We start from the raw sequence: 18,934 nt of genomic DNA, 5'->3' as shown, positions 1-18,934 counted from the left end.
CTAACCAGAGAGGCATGTAGGTGAAGGGTCTATGAGAAATACTTTCAGCTACTTCCCCAATGCTAAGTGCTTCTTAGGATGCTTGCACAGCAGAGAACAAAGGTAGACCAAGCTGGGAGATAACTGAAGCCTGGATGTCCCCATGATTCTTAGAAGTGAGGTGAGACCTCTGTGACCTCACAGGGTTGCTGATCTAGTAACCACAGTGTTCTTAGCCCGAGGGCAACTCAGAGTCCAGCAAGAAGGGCTGGGATTCACAGCAAGCTCATGTGTCTAGGTAAGTTTGGGCTGATTTCCAGGATGGATACTACTCAAAACTAATTGTGTGTGTGACTCACTCAGTGTGAGGCACTTCTTCAATGGGCCCTGAAATGGGGTAGACTGAAACATAGATAGGTAGTTGAAATATCTCTGCCTTAGGGCAGTTCATCCTAAGGAAAGCTAGAAATAACAGGGATCAGAAATTTCAGCAGTGAGACTAGCCCCCCAAGCACACAGTGGTGGAACCCCTCCACTCACCAGGCAGGGGGGCCTTAGAATGAAGCCATACAGATGGACCTGGACCTGGACTCCAGCCTCCAGCCCAAGTAAAGAAGGATGAAGAGTTTGTTTGCAGGCCCACATTTGACCATTACTGAGCTTGTCTAGGAAAGGTAGGAAAAGCAGCCGGGGTACTGATCTCTCACCTTCCCCGAGGGCTTCAGTTCCTGGCTATAGCAATCTTTTTACTTGTACTCAGATGACTTCCACATAGAGGAACAAACATCTATGCCACTATCACAGAAAACACCATGGCAGCACTCTCCAGTCTAATTCTGTACTTATATACATGTTTACACGTTTTCACTTGTGCGTGTGTGTGTCCTGTTCTCAGGATCACATCCGTGTGTGAAAGTGAATGTAGATGACTTTGAATGAGGTCACTTATCTTCCTTTACCAACATACACACTGTTACATGAGACAGGGTAATTCATGTTCAGGCTTCATTAATAAGATGACACCCTCACCACACGTACAACCTCCCAATTTCTGGGACAGTGTGCTCAGCCCAATGTGGGGAGACATGGTCATTCCTCCTACTACACTCAGGCACATAGGAAAATCTGGACAGGGGTGTGGTCAGCTCTCTGTTACCTCATATACCAGCTCATTGTCATGGTAAAATCTGTGGCCTTGATGGAGAGAGCACAGTGTCTGCTGGGATAGGCTGGGATTCAGAAAGAATCACAGGTGTGTATGGAGCTTTGGCCTATGTGGTAGGAGAAATACATACAGGGTTCCTGGGATGAAGGTCTAATTTAATTTCAGTGTGCTATTCTGTTAGGTAGGAGCGTAGAGAGTAATTTTAAAAAGGATGCTTGCTCCTTCTTTGGCACTCTCTCAGCCCCTCGAGGCTAGTTCCATCAAGCCACCAACAAGGAGGTGGGTCTCACTCAGCTCTACACTATTGTCAGCCAACTGCCTACTAGCTAATGTTTTTCCCACAATGCTGGGAGCCATGACTGCTCTACATTGACCATCCACACTGTGACTGGCTCTGCTGACTGCCAACAAACGCCGTGTGGCTGCACCCTCTCTTACCCACCTGAGTCGTCACAGATGGAAAACACCGATCTTAATATTTAAAATCTTCCAGATGTCACAACCACTGGGCTCAGAATCTATTGTCCTAAACTCATTAGCTATTCTATGTTGCAATTCTTCTGGTGGCAGAGGCTACCACAGGGTCTAACAGCCCCTAGGCCTACATGGTGTCTGTCTTCTCCACTCCACTTCCTGGTCCAAAATACCCTGTCTCTATATCGTGTCCTCCTCTTCCTCCTAGGACCTGAAAAATCCACCTCTCTATCTTTGCCCCACGTTTAGCTTCTGCTGTCTTTATTTAGCCAATCAAACAATTAGGGAACCTCTGCCTACACAGGAGTAGTAAAAGGTATGAGTGAAAGTATAGTTAGTCCTTGAAATGACCTTTAATGGTACCTGAGCTATAGCAGTACAAAAAGAGACAGCAGGTGTCAGTGGCATGGTTGCCAAGGAACTAGCCAAACAAGGACTCAGGGAGATGGCACCCATAACTCACCAGAGAATGAGGCCGTGGGATGACCACAGCTACCTGGACCACATGAAAAGATTCTAGGCTACATACTAGTGCAGGATAAAGCTAGGTTACTGTGCACCAAGCCAGGGCTGTTTTCAAGTATGGCAGCCCATACTTTCCTGGCAGGTAGGAGATGCTTCACAGAGTCCTGTCAGGGGTTCTCAAAGGAATTTGCATCTTCAGAGCAGTAATTCTCCTTTGTGCCTAGAGTAGTCATTAGCATGAGTAAAGGCAGGGACTCAACAGGGAATAGCCTGTGGGTTAATACATTGGTGGATGATTCTATTGTGTACATATGTAAGTGGGGGAGGGCATGCTAGGTTTTCTCTTCTAATAATCTTTACCTGCATTTGTCAGAAAAGGTGACCACAGCTGAGGGAGAGTCAGCACCTATTCCAGGAGGCCAGTTTCCAAACTGGGACAGGATGAAGTCCTGCAGTTATATGCTATTTCCCACTGACTGGCATTCTCAGAAGTCATCAAGTACTATATTAGGGCCAGATAGGGAAACTTCATGATATCCTGCTTTCTGAGCAATTCTACTTCCAGCTGTGTTTAACGGTGGTGAAGAGACAAGTTGGAGGCCCAAATTTTCAGTGAGCTCCATGCCCCAAGCCCTACAGATGGCACACCCCAAGTCTCATGACAGGAAAAAAAAAACTTGCTGATAAACTGAGCAGCAGAAACAATAGACCAAAGATCTGAACTTTTTATGCTGGGGCTGAGTATGACCCATCCCCACTTGCTTTGCTGTTCCTAGGATGATGACGTTCCTTCCAGGAAGAGAACTGGATATGACATTGTTCCCAAGGAATGAGCCAAGAGAAGCTATGAGGTACTTTACCTAAGTACCAGTCCAAAAGACACCTGTGTGCCTAGATACCATTGAGCTTTCCCAAATAGAATGAGTGGTGGCCTCTGTGACCCCACATGAGAAGTCACTGTCATGATTATGGGCATACCCAGTTCTGAAGGCAGCAGAGACCATTGCAGTGGGCTAGGTTTCAAAACTAGGAGAGTCAGCAGGGATTCTTTTAAGGTAAGTCACTGCAGAAGAGTCTTTGGGTGAGAACCTGCTGTCACATCAGTTAGCACACTTGGCATGGGGTTTTCAGAAAAGGGTGACTAAGGCCCAAGTCAACATCTCAGGGGAAGTTGATGTACAAAACAAAATTGATTTCTGAGACAAGTTGCAATAGCAAAGAGCAGAGAAATACCCTCCCAGGACATGGCCATGCTTGGCCTACAGGGAGAGAACACCATTCCACAAAGGGGACAGAGCACGTGTGAAATCTGCACAGCCTGTGAAGTCATAAAAAGACATCCTGTATACCAGTGGGGTAGCAGCTTGTGTTCTCATGCTAATTACATTACCCAAAAACCTGTTTGCCATGTCCCATTCATAGGCTAAAGGAAGCCTGCCCCCAGTTGGCTTTGATTGGGAAATAAAGTTGCCAGTGACAAATGGCTGGGCAATGAGATAGAGACAGGACTTTTAGTATTCCCAGGCAAGAAACACAGGAGAGGGGAAGAAGGGATTGGGCCATGACAAGGGCTTAGGAGACCACACTGAGAAAGTGCAGGAGGGTGAGATGGTTGAAATGTAGGTGCCAGGGGAGTTTAGAGTGGATTAACTGTTTACTGCTTCACAGTGGTTCACAACCTCAATAGTGTTATGACCCTTTCATACAGTTCCTCATGTTGTGGTGACCTCCAGCCACAAAATTACTTTCGTTGCTACTTCATAACTGTAATTAAGCTATGGTTACAATTTGTACAGTATATATTTTTGAAGATGGAGCTTTGCCAAAGGGATCATGGCACACAACTTGAGAACTTGTATCTCTTGACTTCCTATGATGTTCCATCATGAGATTGGTCTACAGAAGGGAGGACAAGCTGCCTGACTCCTGCTCAGGACTCTGTTTGTCTCTACTTAGAAACAACAATCTTTCTACATGAGCTCATCAAGCCCCTCTTGCACAGGCAGAGTCAGATATACAACAGGAAAGACTTTCCTAACCGCCTTTCTCTCCTAGTTATTTCATCTGTTTGTATAATGTATACCTTATTTCATCTAGACAATATGTTATATGCATATCTGTTTGTGCATGTTTTCAATGATGTTCAGAGTACATTTGAGATGTCAAAGAAGGATAGCAAGTATATTTCTCTATCAAAACACCTGCCTATTTTTATTTTCACAAAAGCTGACCATACATAAATGCTAATGACAATGAAGCTTTGGACACACATGGACTCCACTACCTCAACTGGATCAGTGTACCCAAGCTAAAGCATGAACACAAGAAAGCCTAGGAACAACAATATACTGAGAGTAGCCAAGGCCAAACATGGGCCCTGGAGAAGACCAAAGAAAAGTTGAAAGATCCCCAGGTTAATCCTGAAAATGTATGAACCCAACCAAAAAGAGAAGGATTCCCAGGACTGAGACTGACTTTCATAATACCAAGACACATATGTGGAAGAGAAGTATGCCTGGGCCAGATCCTGGGATGAAAAAGGATTTCACCAAATGAAATCATGGACCTGAGCCAAGAGTTGACCCTGAATAAGCCTGTGCCCAAAGGAAGAACAGACACGGGCCTGGATCAAACTCTACCATTGAAGAGGCCTAGGTCCAAAGGAAGAGATGTGGGTCTGTATCAAACCTTAGCCCTAAAGAATCATGGCCCCAAAGCTAGGAGAGATGTAGGACTGGAACAAACAGTAAATCTGAAGAGGCCTGGGCCTAAAGCTACAAGAAAAATGGGCCTGGACCCAGTTCTAAACCTGAAGAGGGCTTAGCCCAAATGAAGAAGCAATGTGTACCTAAGCAAAATACTAAATCTGAATAGTCCTAGGCCCAAAGCTCGGAGAGTTGTAGACCTGAGCCAAACTGAATAAGACTGGACCCAAAAGAAGATATGTGGGTCTCAGCCAAATCTGACCCTAAATAGGCCTGGGCCTGAAGCTAGGAAAGATATGTGTCTGGGCCTAAACCTAACCCTGAAGAATGCTGGGCCCACAGGAAGAAGAGATATGGGCTTAGGCCAAACCCTGACCCTGAAGAAGCCTGTGCCCAAATCTAAGAGAGATATGGGCCTGGACCAAACCCTAAAACTGAGCAGGACTAGGTACAAAGGAAGAAGAGATGTGGGCCAGGGCCACAGCCTAAACCTAAGTAAGCCTGGGCACAAAGCTACAAGAGAACTCAGACTGAGCCTAACCATAACCCTGAAGAAGCCTGATCCCACAGGAACAAGAGATGTGGGCCTGGAACACCTAACTCTGAAGAGGCATAGGTTTAAAACAAGCAATTTGGGACTGCCAAACTCTAGCCCTGAGGAAGCCAAGTCCCAACACTAAGAGAATAGTGGCTCTGTGCCAAGCATGAACACTGAACAAGACTGGACCCAAAGAGATGTCTGCCTGAGTCAAACTCTGAGAATAGGTCTGTGCCCAAAGCTAGGAGAGATGCAGTTCTGGGCCTAACCCTAAACCTGAAGAATCCTCACAACACAGAAAAGAGATATGAGCCTAGTCTAGAACCTAATCTTGAAGAAGACTGAGCCCAAAGAAGAAGAGAGTAAGACTGGACCCAAACCTAAACATGGATAGACCTGGGTCCAAAGATACAAGTGATAGAGGCCTGGGCCTAATTCTACCTCTGAAGAGGCCTGGGCCCAATAACAAAAAAGATGTAGGACTGGGTCTATCCCTAAACCTGAATAAGCCTGGCCCCTAAGCGAAGAGAGATATGGGGCCAGGGTAAAATTTAACTCTGAATAGGCCTGTGTCCAAAACAATGTGGGCCTAGGCCAAATCCTAACCTTGAAGAAGTCTGGGTCCAAAGCAAGGAGAGTTGTGAGCCTGCACCAAACCTTAAATGTGAATAACACTGGACCCAAAGGAAGAGTAGGCATGTGCCTGGATCAAACTCTGACCCAGAAATGACATGGACACAAAGCTAGGAAAGATGGGGGCCTAGGACAAACTCTAAACCTGAATAGGCTTGGGACCAAAACTAGTAGATATATCAGCCTCCTCCTGTCCCTAAATCTAAAAGAGCCTGGGCCCAGAGCTAGATATGGGCCTAGCTAGAACCTAAACCTAAAGAAGGCTGAGCCCAAAAGAAGAGGAGATGTGGGCCTGAGCCCAAACCTAATGATAAATAGGCCTGGGCTATTTATGCTAGAAACAATATGGGTCTAGGATTAACCCTATCCCTGCGGATGCCTAGGCAGAAAATAAGAAGAGATGTGGGCCTGGGTCTGTCCTAAACATGAAAAAGCCTGGTCCCTAAGCTAAGAGAGGTATGGCACTAGGCTAAAACCTAACCGTGAAGAGCACAGGCACAGACCTAGAAGAGATTTAGGCCCTGGCCTAAGTTTAACCCTGAGGAAGCCTGGGCCCAATACTAGGGCAGTATTGGGCCTGGGCCAAAACTTAATATTGAATAAGAGTGGATCTACAGGAAATACAAATGTGTTCCTGGGCCAAACTCTGAACCAGAATAGGCCTGGGCCCAAAGCTAGGAGAGATGTGGGACTGGGCCTAAACCTAACCATAAAGAATTCTCACCACAAAGAGAGAAGAGATATGGCCCTGGGCTTTATCTTATAATTGAAGAAGCCTAGGTCCAAAGTAAGAAGAGATGTGGGCCTGGTTCTATCCTAAATCTAAATAAGACTGGTCCCTAAGCTAAGAGAGATATGGGCCTAAGCTAAAACCTAATTCTGAAGAAAGAAATTTGGGCCCAAATCAAGAAGAGATTGGCCTGGGCCTAACATTAACCCTGAAGAATCCTCCACCCAATGCTAGGAGAGTTGTGGGCCTGGGCCAAATCTTAAACCTGAATAGGAATGGATAAAAAGGAAGAAGAGATGTCTGTCTGGGCCAAACTCTAACCCAGAGTCGGTTTCAGCCCAAAGCTAGAAGAGATGTGGGTCTAGGCCTAACACTAACTCTAAAGATCTTTAGATGATATAGCCCTAGGCAAAACACTAACCTTGAACAGGCCTTAACCTAAAGCTAGGAGAGATGTGCATCTGGGCACAACCCTGACATGGAGGAATCCTCAGTACAAAGGAAGAAGAGATGTGGGTCTGGGCCAAACAGTTAACCTGAATAGGCTTTGGCCCAAAGCTAGAAGATATATCCTCCTGGGTCTATCCTTAAACCTAAGGGCCTGGGCCCAAAGCTAAGAGAGATAAGGGCTTAGGCTAGAACTAAACCTGAGGAATTCTGGGCTCCAAGAAGAGATCTGGGCCTGGGCCCAAACCTAAATATGAATAGACCTGTGCCCAAGGCTGGAAGTGATATGGACCTGGGCCCAACCCTATCCCTGAAGAGCCCTGGACCCCAAATCCGGAGAGATGTGGGCCTAGGTCTATCCCTAAGCTTGAAGAAGCTAGGTTCCAAAGCTAAGGGACATTTGGGTCTATGATAAACACTGAAGAAGCCTGGGCCAAATGCCAGGAGAGATGTGGGCCTGGGCCAAACATTAACCCTGAATATGAGTGGACCCAAAAGAAGAAGAGATATTTACCTGGGCCAAAGTCTGACTGAGAATAGGCGTAGGCCCAAAGCTAGGAGAAATGTGGGTCTGGGCCAAACCCTAACACTTAAGAATCCTCATGACAAAGGAAGTGATATGGTCCTGGGGCCTAATCCTAAATTTTAAGAAGCCTGGGCCAAAGTATATGAACCTAGGTCTATACCTAAACCTGAAGAAGCCTGGTGCCTATGCTAAGAGAGAGATGGACCTAGGCTACAATCTAACACTGAAAAGTCTTAGGCTCAAAGTTAGAAGATATGGGCCTGGGCCTAACATTAACCCTAAAGAAGCCTGTGCTCAACCTTGAAGATTAGTGGGTAATGGCCTAACCTAAACCCTAAATAAGACTGGACCCCAAGGAGGAAGAGGTGTACCTGGGCGAAACTCTGATCCCTAGTAGGCCTGGGCTCTAAGCTAGGAGAGATGATCTAGTGCTGATCCTAACCCTGAAGAATCCTCACCACAAAGAAGAGATGTGGGCCCAGGCCCAACTCTAACCCTGAAGAAGCCTGATCCCACAGGAACAAAAGATGTGGGCCTGGATCACCTAACAGAAGAGACCTGGGTCTAAAACAAGAAGCAACTAGAGCCTGTGCCAAACCCTAACCCTAACGAAGCCTGGGCCCAAAGCTAAGAGAGATATGGACAGGGAGAAAACCTAACAATAAATAGCCCTGTGCCCAAAGGAACAAGAGATATAGGCCTGGACCCAACCCTAAAATTGTTTAGGCCATGTGGGCCTGGGCTTAACCCTAACCCTGAGGAAGCCTGGAGCCAAAGGAAGAAGAGGTTTGTGCCCTGAATAGGCCTGAGCCCAAACTAGAAGAGATGTGGGTCTAGGCCTAGTCCTAATCCTGAATAATTCTGGGCCCCCAAAAGTCATATGGGCCTGGGCCTAATCCTAACCCTGAATAAGCCTGGGCCCAACAGAAGAAGAGATTTGGGCCTGGGCCAACCCCTAACCCTGAAGAAGCCTGGGATTAAAGGAAAAAGAAATATGGGCCTGAGGCAAACCCTAAACCTGAATAGGCCTGGACCCAAAGCTAGGAGAGATATGGACCTGGGTCTGACCCTTAACCTGAAGTAACCTTGGTCAAAAGGTAAGAGAGCTGTGGGCCTAGGTGATTCCCTAAACTTGAAGCAAAGAGGAGGAAACAAAGGAAGAAGAGATGTGGGCCTGAGCCAAACCATAACCCTGAAGAGGCCTTGTTCCAAAACAAGCATTGTGAGCCTGGGCCAAACCCTGACCCTAAAGATCCTGGGCCCAAAGCTAGGAAAGATGTGGCCTGAGCCAAACCCTAACCCTGAAATGGCCTGGGCCCAAAGCTAGGAGAGGTGTGGGCCTGAACTAAACCCTAACCCTGAATAGGCATGGGCTCAAAGAAGAAGAGATGTGTACCTGTGCTAAACTCTAATTCTGAATAGGCCCAGGCACAAATAGGAGAAATGTCGACCTGGGCCAAACCCCAACACTGAAGAAGCCTGAGCCTCAAACTGGAGACTTGGGCCTGGGTTAATATCTTACCCTAAAACTGCCTTGGACCAAAATAAACAATATGGGACTGGTCAAACCCCGACCCTTAAGAAACCTGCACCCAAAGCTAAGAGAGATATGGGCTTGGGCCAAACCCTAACCTTGAAAAACCTCAGGCCAATTGCTAGGAGATAGGTAGGCCTGGGCCAGTCCCTGAACCTTAAGATGCTTAGTCCAAAGAGAGATGATATATGTGCCTGGGATGATCCCTGAAATGACTGTGGCATGCACAAACCAAGGAAAGGATTGTTCCTGGCCCAGACTCTGACCCTGAAGAAGCCCAGGTCCAAATCTAGAAGATATGTAGGCCTGGCCCTATATCACACCCATAGGATCCCAAGCCCAAATAGAAGATGCATGAGCCCGGAACAATCCCACAAATGAGAGACTTCAGAGAAAATCAAAAGACTGTTACCAACCAAATTCAGCCCCTGATTCCCGAAGCAAATCCAATTACTGAAGTGAAAATATTCTGGAGTAACTCCTCATCCAAAGAGACCTGAGCCCAAACACTGTGCCCAGGCCTAAACCAAAGTGAACCAACATTATGGTTAGAGCATGCACCATGAGACACTGATCCAAGGGTTTAGTGTCAGTTGATATAATACACCGAAGATACATGCCAGTTTGTTGCTGTATAATCTTGGACTTACAATATTTTCTGTACTGATATCTAATACAAGCAGATGACCCAAGAACCTAATATGTGGATTGCACACACATCATTTAGTCTGGGCAACATCCTCAACACAAGGATGACCGCCTCACTATAAAATGACAAGGGTTCACCTAAATCTATCACTGTGGACATGCCATACCAAAATGCATGTTATGCTGAATCCTGTAGCTGCCTTAGACAAGAACTTATCTTTACTTCAATTGATTTTTTTTCTTTTCTAGGAACAAATATTTTTTGAAAATAACTCAGGCCATATCCTGTTCACCAAGAATCTTGGACTAAACAAAAATCAATCCAGTTTGGTTAACTGACATATGGACATATTATACCCTCCAAGAAGGGGTATATATCCTCCAAGTAGGTTCTTGATTATTATCAGTTGCAAGGCCATAAACAGACTTCAAAGGAAACTTGGCAGCACCTTGAACCCCAAGTAGCTTGAGCTATTATGGTAGGGGTATATGAGCCATGCCCTGTATCTAACCAACCCAGCACTTAATCCCAACCACAAAGGAGCCAGACTTTAAAGGGAACAAACCTCACCTTAATATCCAAATGAAGTGGACATACCCATTTCCCTGCCCTGCTCTGACACCTCACATTATCTTCATGTCCATTTCTTTTGATGCTTGACCACTTGGGGGTTAGATTTCAAGTGTATTTGGAATCCATTTTGCTCCATTATCAATACAGAGAGGAGCCAGGACCAAACAACATCCTTAGTGTCCAGAGCCACAAATGACCATCAAACAATATGGGCAGACTTTGTACTTGTGGGTGTGTAGGCCACACTCCTCTATTCAAGTCTGACCATGTGCTATCTGAAAGCCAAGAAGTGCAGGGAAAGTGTGAGTTAGCCCCAGAGACCCTCCCCAACAGGACCAGACTCACTGTATTAACAAATGGGTTGATGGTTTAATCATTGAAAATCCCATCTTTAAAACTTACAGGCTCCACACACCTTTCTCCCAACCCAGGCAATAAGCTCAAACCAGGGAGTCAAGGTCACCTAACAGCCTTCATGTCACCTGGGTCACATTTAAATATCAAGTAACAGGCACTTTCAGATCCAGGTCACATTTTAACTCAAGTGTGATCTAGACCACATACTACTACAGAAAGGTTGGTGGTCTAGAGGGTGACATAAGGGCAAAGGCCATAAAGTGACATCAAAGAGATCCATCCAGCTCCCTGACTAATGAGTACCCTGCATCCAGCTCTTAAATTCAAGGGTGTGGGGGACATTTTTATGACCTTGAATCGTCCTCACTGCAAGAGAGCTTGGATCACATCATGCTCTTAATGGAGACATGCACTCGTTTGAATAACCAAATAGCATGAATATGAAAAATGATTAACTTGAACTTTGATCTTAATTTCAAGTAGTTTTGTTTTCTAAGCCAGGGCATGTTATCAAAAGCAAGCATCACTGAACTGATGATTAAACTTCATACCAATATCAATATAAGCTGGTGATGCTGATCAAAGAAGCCTGTGAAAAACTTAACTCTAAGGGGGTATTTGGACTTTCTGTTCATTCAACCCAGCACATAGCAATTCATAGAGCCAGGAACATATGGCCTTCACAGTGTCTGGAATACATGTGACCACCAAACAATCTGGGCAGACTTTGGCAAGAAGAGTACATGAGGCATACCCTGGGGTATGCCCTCGGTGCACAGGTCCTATCTGGATTCCATGTTATCCAGGAAACGTTTATACCAATTGAGATAAGTAAACACTAAGCCTGCCCACAAGGTGGACCTACCTTAGCAATGGGTACAAGTCTTATGGGTGACATAAGGGCAAAATTCATAAAGTGACATCTGTGGTGACCTGGCAACTCCATGACTATCAGGTGCATTGGGACAACTTTAGATTCAAGGTTGGCCATACTCTCTCTTCATATGACCCACAGTACCAGGGGGCTACAACCACAACCATGACCTTAAATGGGACAAAGACTTTCCTTATTAACCAAACAATGGCCACACCTAAATATCAAGAATGGTTAGAGAGCAAGTGACCTTACTGTGACTTTAACTGAACCCCACCTAACAAAGCAAGACTGCTCACTAAAAATCTTAAGATGTATAAACAAGGCTTCCAATAAGCTGATGACTGGCAGTCAACATTAGTGTAAGTTGGGGTCTCCATTACCACCAAGAAGTCTGGGTCAAATTTAAATTGAAGGGTTGAGTGAAGCGGAAACTTAAGGGTTCTTTGAAAGGTCAGTTGTGTTGAATGCTGTTTTGCTAAGGCAAACACATGAAGGAACATTTCATTGAAGCAGGCACAAGTGAAAGACTAAGGTGGACTCATGAAGGAAGCAGACACTAGCGAAAGGAAGTTCGGCTAAAGCAAGTTTGTGAAAGGACAATGATGGATTCTTTGTTAACTATGTACATGTGTAGTTATACATGTGTACTGTGTAGTTGAGCTGCATTTGTCATGACTGCAGGTTTTTGCCACTTCCTCAGGCTTAGGCTGACTGGCAGAGTGATGTCAGATGAGACAGACTCACATGCTGAGGCAAGACCTATGGAGAAAACATTTGGAGAGAGTATAAAGACTCAAAGGACAGTGACAGTGGCTAAGCTTGGCTTGCTTGCATAGTTCATCTGCTACTATGGTATTCTGAAATGATTATTTCGACCCTTTCCCTATACTTCTTTGAATTGAATATTGAAAAGACATGTTGTGATTACTCAAGATCAGCAAGTGCACTTACCTAGCACATCTCTCTCTCTTACCTGCTGTGTCTATGTGTACAGGATATGTTCAAACAACGTTCAGAAGATCAGTGAACCTCTGTCCATGATATGGGTTTTACCCTTTAGTTGGAGTCTCCCAAGGAAAACTAAAACAAGAGGGAGCCAAAGTGAAGCAGGAAGACTTTACCTACATTGCAAAACCACAATTTGTAAATTGTAAGGGCAGTAACCAGCCCTATCCAGTGCTAAAGTCAGATTAACACCAATTTTAAGAGAGTTGCTGATGAAGGGCGGGGCAGAGGAGGAATGGAAGTTCCTGTGGGTCACAGAGCACCGGGGACCATTAAATGTTTTTTAGTGACATATTACAGGAAGGCAAATGCACTCACAGTGATATGCACTCATGGTGCTTCAATACAGGTAAAGATTCATGTCAAAGTAGCAGTAAAATGTGCTGTTAGAGGAACTAGACTGGTATGCCACAATTTTGTGCTTGCCTCTAGTGATCCTGGGAATTTAGTGTGGAAGACTTTGGAGTGCTTTCTACCCATATGCATATCTCTGCCTTTGGATCTTTGTCAATGTGCATTCACCCCAGTGCCCCCAGAACCTTCATAGGATGTCTCTGGAAAACATCCATTGCTTACATGATCTGGAAAACCAATGGCCATTACTTATAGTTGGACACCCATGATTACAGGGCTTTTCCTTCTCATCGAGGTCTGATTCACTCTGCTCCCCATATATGCACCCTTTCCCTTCATAGATATGAGGACACATCAGAAAGTATGAAAAGAAAGGCCAATGGTCATATGTTTAACTAGCTCTCCCATTGACTTTCAGGTAACATCCTAAGTTCTGAGCTATAGTTACCCAGCTCTTCCCAGTCCTGAAAATAGCCTTGCAGACTCTGAATGCAATGCACTTAGGCTATCATCAGAGGAAAGCATGCTTGTATTTCATTAACACCAGTGTATAGCCCAGTCAGAACATGGACCCATAACAGCCTAGGATACACTAAACCTCAGGAGTCATGGACCAAGCCCTGTTCCTGTATAATCCCAGGATGAACCAAGCAAGTCTCCAAAAGACACAAGGATGTATCCTGAAACCAAAAGTCCCACGCAAAACGTTCAAACACAAAGATTCTGGCATCAGGAACTTCTTGAGTTGCTATTTATGGAAGTTCAAGAGGTTCCCCCAAACAATATAAGGTAAGTACCCAGGTCATTCCTCCAGAAATTGAAGGCAAGACTCTGTTGCTGAAGGGCCTTTAGGACATGGGACTCAGAGAATGTAGGCCAGATGTGACAGTCTCTTCCATGAAGACTAGCTCTCATAATCATGGCAAGTGATATAGATGCTAACATGGGAAGAAAGCAACCAATCATGATGCCTATTAACCATGAAATTATAAACACCATAGGGTTTCCCAAATGGTTTAACAGTGGTGCTCATAGCTGACAATGTCTGGTCTATATATGCAGACTAAGGGAAATTCTGTTACTAGAATTCTGAACTAGGGGAAATACTGCCTATTACTGGAATCCTAGACAATTACCCAGGCTAAAGCAGGCATGGTTATTAAGTAATAATCTACTACTAATACTTAACCATTGTAATTCCTGACTCTATTCTCCATGTTCATCCTAATAGTCATAGGACAGGAGTCTCCTAGAAATGGTGTGGAAGCTGTACCTATGACACCACAACAATATAGCTAACTAACTGAGACCAAAACAAGGACAATGACATAGGACATGCTAGTATGGATGAGGAATCCTCATTAGGAGTCATCCTGAGACAAAGAGCTATAGGTAGCTAAACACTGCTGAGACAGGGAGAATGAAGTCCTTAACTGCTTATCCAGTACATAGCATTCAGACCTGAGAACACACACACACACACACACACACACTCTCTCTCTCTCTCTCTCTCTCTCTCTCTCTCTCTCATCACTGAGCAGACTCAGCATTTTATAGATTTATAGATAAGTATCAAAAAGAAAGGTCATGAATTTGAGAGGTAGTGGGAGTAGTCAAACCATCAGAGAACAAGAAGACAGTGTGGGGAAAGTGGTGTGATTTTATTTTAAAAATTGTAAAATAAAATTTAAGGAACTATTTAATAGAAGTCTTAGGTTAATTTCAATACTCAATATTATTTTGTACAATGACACATATTTCATTTATGCTGTGAACAGACACCATGAGCAAGGCAGCTCTTATAAGAACAACATTTAATTGGGGCTTAATTTAATTGAACAGAGGTTCAATACATTATCAAGGCAGGAACATGGCAGCATCCAGGCAGGCATGGTGCAGGAAGATCTGAGAGTTCTACATCTTTATCTGAAGGCTGCTAGCAGAATATTGGCTTCCAGACAGCTAGGATGAGAGTCGTAAAGCCAAGTGACAAACCTATTCATACAAGGCCAAACCTACTCCAACAAGGTCACAGCCACTAATAGTGCCACTCTCTGGGCCAAGCATATGCAAACCATAACATATGCCTATTTTATTTAACAATCCTAGCTCCGTCCCTAGATCTCTGTTGCCTCAAGGAGTCACTATCACAGATAGTACATCATGTTGAACATTCTGGTTCTATGGTGACAAAGAGAACTTGAGCCTTTATATTAGCTGCCAACCCAGTATATGATGTGCTATTCTCTTCTACAATACCCATGCCACCTACATATTTTCCAAAGTCCCATCTCTCATATTAATAGCCATCTCTACTATGATGCCTTCATCTGGAAGGAAGGCAACACAGGAGAAAAGACTACAAGTACACCTAGCTTCTTACTGGATCAGCAGAATCCTTGTCTTTTTTTGTTTGTTTGTTTCAGATTTGTACAGGTACATGAGACTTCCAGACTCCAGAAGGCTAGGAATTATTCCTGTAGGTATGTTTTTAAATTTCTTATTCAATGACTGAAGGAAAGTAGATTTAGATATGACATTCAACTATTTTCCCATGCTTCTAATGCACTGAACAATGCTTTTTGCATATTAGTTTTTCATTTTCTAGGCAAATCATGTGGTTAGATGGTCCATGTCAGGAATAAAACTCTTAATATGTATGGAACTCATTGTGGAAAACCAATGATATGAGATGTTCTGGCTAGATCAAAGAATGACTACATGATTTCATGCTATGTGACAAGTAGGACCCTCAGTGCCCATATCATAGAAAATTTAACATGTGGCTTTCAGCATCTAACCTTTCTAACTGTTCAATCATTCAATATTTGTCCTTTTCAAATATCTATTTTGGTATTGTGTGGTGGTTTGAATGTAACTGGCTCCTATAGGCCTATAGAGAGTAGCACTACTAGGACATGCGGCCTTATTGGAGTAAGTATGGCCTTGTTGAAGGAATGTGTCACTGTGAAGGTGGCCTTTTGCTGCAGATGAACCTCTATTGGCTCTCCAATCTGCAGGGAATGGGGTTCTGGTTGCAGGTGAGCAAGGGTCAGTGAGAAAAATGACAAATGGACACAGACACAAGGGAGTGCTGAATCTGAATGTGTTTTGTCCAAGCAAACACCAGGCTTTTAATATAGAAGAAAAACAAGAAGGCTAGGCAAATACATCCGTCAAGGTACACTGGTTCTTAACACAAAACAAAGAAAATGTATACATAAAAAGATGGCGGGACGCCAGGCAGTGGTGGCGCACACCTTTAATCCCAGCACTTTGAAGGCAGAGACAGGCAGATTTCTGAGTTCAAGGCCAGCCTGGTCTACAGAGTGAGTTCCAGGATAGCCAGGGCTATACAGAGAAACCCTATCTCAAAAAACAACAAACAACAAACAAAAAACAAAACAAAAAACAAACAAACAAAAAAAACCCAAAACAAAAAAAAACAAAACAAAAAGATGGCGGGATCCAGGCCATGTTTACAACTGAGAATAGGAATAACCCTAATTAAGATCAGCTAAACACAGGAGCCAGGTGAATGCTCTGATACAATGCTAATCTATTGTTAAACCCACCACCCCCAGGTCCTTTAGTAAATACCTGATTATGCTATTCATCTAGGCCTAGTGAAAAAACATGCACCAGGTGAATTCTGTTCTGCTAACCCTTTCATCAGACAACCTACCTATTTCCTAGGCCATTGTGTATTCTTGTGTTTGGGTGGGCTATTGTCCTAAGTAATTATGATGTAGACTAGCCCTGAGCTTTCTAGCTCTATTCAAGTAAATTGCAATGCCTGATTATTTTCACTGTCTCTACTAGAAGTAAATTTGAGTGTTGCTGAATAGGTAACATTCTTACTGAATTCCAAGCTCAGGGTCAGCTCAAGGACTTTCTAGGAACCATTGGAACACTGGCTTAGCTATATGTCAAAATCAATCCTTAAAGGCACTTATAATAAAACAATACTGAAAAAGAGCACATGGATCCATAAACCAGACTAACGTGGAGACAGGTTTTGACTATACGGGCTATTGGAATGCCTGTTCCAGGAGGCTAAGTTTCTGTGAAACTCTTTGCCTCAGGACTGCTTCCAGGTTTCTAAACCTGTAATGCGAGTCACTACTGGAGTGGAGGTAGCAGCCTTTGAGGTCTCCTATGCTCAAGCTACGCAGTCTCCTTATGCTGCCTTTAAAACAAGATGTAGAGCTCTCATCTCCTTCTCCAGCACCATGTCTGCCTACATACCATGATTCTCACTATGATGATAATGGACTAAACCTCTGAAATTGTAAGCCAACCCCAATTGAATGTTTTCCTTTATAAGAATTGCTGTGGTCATGGCGTCTCTTCACAGCAATGAAGCCCTAACTAACCAGATATTGGTTCATAGGCCATCCTGGCCTTCAACTCACATCACTTTTCTCATCTCTGTCTCTCAAGTAAGGAGATACAGGGACTACAATGCCTGGCTCTCTCACATCTGTAATAAGAACTACTTCTGCAGATGAAAGCACATTAATGCACAAGGCTTGCATTTTTGCTCCCTGACCTCAATGTAGAGTCTGGTAAAAGGTCCTACAATAATAAGGAGGCATGAGAACAAATGGAGTACATACCAATACATCTGGAACCAAGGTCGTCTGCCTATCTATCTGAAGGTTTCACTGGTGAATGTTACTTGCGTTGGACACTGAAAAAGAGATTGGACAAACAGCAAGAATATTCACTTAAAATGTCATATACAAGTTGATTCAAATTAATCACCAATAAGGTTCTTCTACCTTATATACAAAACAACTCTTAACAGCGTTCTGTACAATGATTTTCTATGTACCTATATTTTTCAGCAACTATACTGATTCTACAAGGAAGGTGGCCTCTACATGATTTTGCAAATCAGCCGAGGCATATTGTTGGCTTTTTAGAACAGTGTGGAGGTGGCTTTCTGCTATCTCTGTGCCATAGAAATGTCAATAGCCATGCAACAGTGTTCTTTCTTGCAAGGCTCACAGGATATAGAGAATAATGAATCTTCTTTGAATTAAGTAACTAAGTCGCATGACTTTCCATTTTTCATGTTTCATTCAGGTTCCAGGGTACTTCACAGTTAAAGTATTTACTCTCCAAAACAGAAAGAAAATCAAATAGTAATTAAGATTATCTCTTTTCCAATGCAGATGAAAATGTTCACCAAAAGCCTCATTAAGAATCAAGGCAGTATTTCAAAAGAAAAAGGCTGAAAAGTACCCATGACCCCAACCCACCCATCACAGCCACATCTTCTAGTCCACTGCATATAGAGCTGAATTCGGTGACAGTGACTGTTGTGTGTTGTTTTGAAAGGCACACTTCTCCTTGCCCAGTGCTGGCTCATCCACCCCACAGTCAGCCTCCACAAGCCACTCTGCTCTCTGTTCCTTGTCCACTTCCAGCAATGGCTGTCTCACCCAGCTCCCACGGCTAGCTTCGCCAAACATCTACCAACTACCCTGCGTCTGTGCCCTTTCTCCTGCCCATTTGAGTTAGCTAGGATGGAAAACACCAGACAGCATTAATATTTTAAAAGCAACCAGATAACACAACTGCTGAGTGAAGAATTTCTTGCTCCATACTTCTTAGCCACTGCAGCCACCTGCAGAGGCTACAAACTATCGGTCTGAGAGTTACATGTCTGCTACCTCCTATCCCCTCCACAGCCTGGTCCAAATCTCCTCTCTTTATCTTCTCCTCTTGATCCTGGGCCCAGAAATCTTACCTTATCCTTTGCCCAATGATTGGCTTCTGCATCTTTATTGACTAGTTAAAATGAGGAGAAGGTTCACAGGGAATCACCTGAGTATGTGATCCACTACTCATTGGGGCAGCTGCTCTTTCGGAAGCAGAATTAACATCAAAATACAAATAACACCAGGGCAATCCA

General features: G+C 44.0%; 1 long non-coding RNA gene across 1 annotated transcript in view; it reads left to right on the top strand.

The window, feature by feature from the left end:
• Positions 1-204: 204 nt before the first annotated feature.
• Positions 205-18,934, top strand: part of 4930584F24Rik (RIKEN cDNA 4930584F24 gene) — a 33,245-nt gene continuing 14,515 nt past the window's right edge. The window contains exons 1-3 of the long non-coding RNA NR_029445.1: positions 205-277; positions 2,860-3,138; positions 13,430-13,800. This is a non-coding gene — a long non-coding RNA (RIKEN cDNA 4930584F24 gene). The remainder of the gene's footprint in view (positions 278-2,859; positions 3,139-13,429; positions 13,801-18,934) is intronic.

This window comes from Mus musculus, chromosome 5, assembly GCF_000001635.26.
Source record: "Mus musculus strain C57BL/6J chromosome 5, GRCm38.p6 C57BL/6J".
In the NCBI taxonomy this organism is placed as follows: domain Eukaryota; kingdom Metazoa; phylum Chordata; class Mammalia; order Rodentia; family Muridae; genus Mus; species Mus musculus.
The sequence above is the reverse complement of the archived record's forward strand: the minus strand, read 5'-3'. Positions and strand labels throughout refer to the sequence as shown.